Raw genomic sequence first — 4976 nt, 5'->3', positions numbered from 1 at the left:
TGAACCGCATCGCGTCTCAAAAAATGCACTGGCTGCTCTGCCCACCCACTCCCACTGAATATATTCTTTATAGAAGGGTCCCTCAGTAGACTCTGAAATGAATTTCAAATGAGCAGCAGGTGCAAACCCAACAGTTGAAGGAAGCTGGATCTTATAGCTCAGATACAGAAGAGAACAGGGGTTAAAAAATGGGGGCGCGGGGGGAAGATGCATCCCATTCCATTTGCTGGCCCTGGTTTTGCTTTCCTGCGTGACCATGTTTCTCACCCCAGGCTGCAGGAAGTCATTAAAAAATTAGCCTCTTACTCCTTGGAGTTACATATGCAGGCATTTTAAGCAAATTCTGTGTAAGATGTATTTTGCATGCTGACTTCTACACAAATGAAAACCGAATTACAAATTAGAACAACAAAAGTAGACAGTATTAAAATGTGCTTTTTGGTAGAAAATATATTTAAATATTATACATGTGGTTGCTTTGGGCTTTTTAAAGCCCTGTTTTCTTGAAATGGAATTATATTTAAAAACATGAGGCATACATTCAAAAAGTGCCCAAGTACCAGGTGAAACCAGTGTGTGTTACAAGATAAGATCTATGTAGAGGAAACACTGGACTGCTGCTTCAGTGAATAAACATGTCTTTACCCTCAGTGCATTTGTTTTTTCCCTGGATATTCTGTAGATAGAGAACAGCCGAACCTATTTAGAGCAAAAAGAAGCTGTTCTGTAAATTCTTACTGAATTTTAATTATCGAGATAAATTTCACTCCTTAATTACAGAATGCTGCATCCATACTGCTTAGCTCAGATAGCTGGAAACCTAAGGGTAATGATACCCATCCTAAGGCAAAAGCTTATTTTGGAAAATCAAAAATTTGATTGACTGTAGGTCATTTTTTTAATTTGTGCCCAGGGAATCACATCGCTGTAGGGACTTCCACAAAGACTTCACCAAGTTCTACTTAGAAAGGTATAGGAAACTTAGCCACATACTGAAAAAAAAAAAAAATCTAACGATCCTCACGTTTCCTCACGTGAAGAAGTGGTAACGTCATTGACTTTACGAGGCTGTAACTACGGTTAACAACATTTTTACTTTTCAGAATTTGTACTGCGGTACCATTTAGGAATTCCAGCCAAGAACTGAGCTTCGCCCTGTATGTATGTATGGTACAAGATGGGCTGTGCCTTAAACATCTTATAAATGGCGAGATGGAAAACTGAAGCCTAAAAACTTGGAACAAATCGAGGTTGTAAAACCTGCTCAGGCGTATCCACCAATGACCTCGATACTTAGGAAGAAACCACTGACATTTTGTTACCAGCATACATTTTGGGAACGTGCTATCCCAGTTCCACTTTCAGCCACTGAAAAGTCACCGCATTTAAAAATGTCACTCTGGTTCCGAGTTCAAAAATAACTCTGGTCACCTTGTCAAAACAGGGCGATATGATTCAAAGAATCCTAGAAGCAGAATGTCTATAGCTACTCCAAGTAGAAAACCCTGCAGTCTGAACCTTTTTGAAGAATAAAGGTTAAATTCATTAGAATTTCACACTGAATTTCCACAGCAAAATACGTATGTGTGCAGCATGTAACAAATATTTAACAAAGCAAGCATCTCTCACCCCTGATGTTTTCGCAGTAACGTGGTTCGTGAGTTCTACTGACACTACAAACAGAAGTATTGCAGGTTTGCACTGCTGTTCGGCGGGACGCAGACAGAACCCAGTCACTGGGAACACACCAAGCTCTGAGCATCTCAGCGTTCGCTTCATTTGCAAGCCCACTGGAATCAATAATTATTTAAGGGGAAGGGGCTTCAGATGGCCGTGCCAGAAAATCCCAGTACAGAAGAAGGATCACAGCCACTATCTGAGAATCATCAAATAGTCAGCTGGGAATAAACACCTGGGAACAAAAATCAAATCAAAGTTAAACCGTCAAGTTTACATTGCACAAAGTGTCACTAAAGTATTTGTACAGGAAAGTTATGAAAAGAAACCAACTACTTCCTTGATAGCTCTTGAGTTTGAGAAAGCAGCATGGAAAATACCTGCTTTTCAGGCCACGTTTGGAAAGAATTTTTAATGATTAAACTTCCCCCAATTCACTCCCCAAAAACCTTTGACAGATCATCAGTAGATAGACAGCTGTCTATGCACTACGAAATACTTACTCTGCTGCCTTCATTACTAGAGTAAATTGGAAATCCCAACATCCAGCTCAAATCTGCACCCTCCCAAGAACCTAAAATACTACCACAGTATATAAAATCACAATTTTTTCACTAGTAATATTACTAATTATTATCAATAGATAAAGAGGTCAATAACACATTCCTCTCTCACTAGCACAACTGAATCTTAAGAGAATGGGGATGATAATCTTTTGCTGTTGTCCAACAGCAGAGATTGATGCAATGACCTGATTTACAAAGTGTTCACAAACTGTGTACTGCACTTTCAATTCCTGAAAATTTTTGGTAACATGAACACAGATATTTTATGTTTTGTGTTGGTTTGTTCCTCTTTATGTGAGCTCACTATAGTTGAATCATTCACTGCATACTAATCCATTATTTTTATCATTATATCTATCGTACGCAGTAGATAGTAAATTACAACACTGCACAGAAGAAACACAATGGGAAGATAAATTCTTTGTAATTACAAATAAACTGCAATATTACGTCCCACAAAATCAAATTTCATGCCAGTAGTGCAGAAACACATCAGTACTGCTCTGGTACACAACTGGCATTTATACTTGTGTATTGTATTACCCTCCCCACCTAAGGCTTAGAAGGCAATCTTTCACTAAGCCAAGTCTTCCACATCCTGTAATTACATGATTTATTTGCATTCACTCTCTTTCAGGATGAAAAGGCCACTACTGCACCAGCAGCACAGGTGAGACAATGTCTACCTGAAGTTTACAGCTCAATCATTGTGATAAATTAGCATACGATGGTACATAATTTAACTATTTAAAGGTTGTATTGATTGTTACTACATTCATAAACTTGCCACTTAATGGTGAGTAATACTCAACAGCGTTAACTTGGCTACATGACAGACAACAATTAGTTCTATTCTCTCTATAAAAACTTCTGCAAAGACATCAGCGAGTAACATGACTTCATATTCCCAGAAGGCTGAATCCGCTACAATACACATTAAAACTCATGCCTGAATGGCAGCGTTCAAAGGAGAGAGTTGCTCAGCACACACAGTGCCTCTTCTGCATGAGTTTCATCTAGCCTGGAAGGCTGTCCCAGCAGCTTTTGCCCCAGGAACAGTTTCTCTCCCGCCTCAGGACATGCACCAGCCCACATGACGGCAACCAAGGGCGAAATGTCAGTGCGGGTTCTGAGAGCAGACAGGCAGCAAGGTCAGCTCTTCGTACGGAACTGCTGCTGCAGCAGAGCCCCGCTTCCCTGAAACTGGGCTTAGCTCCTGCCAAGGCTTTTGTTTTTCACTGAGAGCAGCTCAGTTGTTGAAAATAACTCCTATCAAAGCTATTCATTTGTCATCTGAAAGAATTCTGTAGTACGAGACATGGCAGCAGCCAGCAGGGAACCTGCCAGCCCTCCCTGCTGGAAGCCCACCACCAGCTGCTCGGGACTGCGGCTTCTTTTCTCCTTCCCCTCACAGCCGACGGCAGCAGGGGCTCAGTCCCAGCACCTCCGCACCGCAGACCCAGCACAAGCGCCCTCCAGCTTCAGCGCCTGCTGACACCCCAAGGTGCATCCACGGTTGGATTTCTGTGAGCTCTGCACCCTGCTACAAGTACAGTTGCTTCTCCCGCTGTCCTGTTCCCACTTATTTTTCAACCTTCCCAACTCCGCCTTTTCCAACCAGATCCCTCTATCCTGCACGAGGGAAAGGAGCGAGCAAACAAAAAGCTGCTCGGGGCATCACTGCGGCTAAAAGGAACTCAACTGTCCCGCCAGGACGGCCTCTAACTTTTCACTGACCCCTCACCTTTAAAGGCTGTTTTTCAGCGGGTGCATAAAACACGCTTCTTACTCTAACTGAAAAGCAAACATGATTTGATAGTTGGTTCTTTTGCACATTAAACTGTGGTGGAAATGGCACAACATTTAAGAAGGAAAACCTCTAGTAATTCCTAATGCAGGAATTTCAGGTAGTTGCTGAGGAAGTACCATAGAAAACATTTTATTTATCATTTACAAAATCTATTCTTGTTCCCAGATAACATAAAATCAAAAAAATAAAATCCAAACATTTAAAGTCTACAAAATTCTAGAAGTTCAGATTATTTTCACGCGAGCATTCTCATTTACAGTATATCATCACATGTGCTTTCACAGCTATTGAAAATAAAAACATCCCTTCCGTGACTTGAAACTAGCTCTTATTCGAGCATACAAGAGACACCATAAATTGGATTAAAGCAAACCTACACGACCTTAGAACCCATACGTCAAACTTACAAAGTTTAATTTAGCCAGTTCTCTGAGGACCAGAACTCCTATACATTATAAAGCTTTTTCCATGGGAGCCATTTATGTGAAAACAAACTGAAGAATAACTTTAAAGCTGATATAAAAATAAAAACATGGACCAAAGTTCATTTCTGATGTTATTCCCTTCATTTACACCATGGGTCAGCTTGGCCCGTGATCTGCAGAACATACTGTCATGATTCATCACAGTAAAACAACAAGCCACCAAAAACTTATTAAATGACTCAAATGAACTAGATGAACTAGGAAGCAGCTGTCAGATTTCAAATTAAAAGTACACTTTCCACCAGCATTAAATAAATTCAATCATCTTAAATGAACTTTGATTTAAAGTTCTCCAAGCACATTTATTTTTGTCAAGATCTAGCATAAGACGCAAACAAGAGCGAGCTATTGTAACGCCAGTATTACCTTATTCAAGCAGATTAACTCTTGCTAATAATTAAATTACACATCTGGCCTGCTGCACACTCCTAACAAGTT

This window comes from Apaloderma vittatum, unplaced genomic scaffold (genome assembly GCF_000703405.1).
Source record: "Apaloderma vittatum isolate BGI_N311 unplaced genomic scaffold, ASM70340v1 scaffold11701, whole genome shotgun sequence".
Lineage (NCBI taxonomy): Eukaryota > Metazoa > Chordata > Aves > Trogoniformes > Trogonidae > Apaloderma > Apaloderma vittatum.
The sequence above is the reverse complement of the archived record's forward strand: the minus strand, read 5'-3'. Positions refer to the sequence as shown.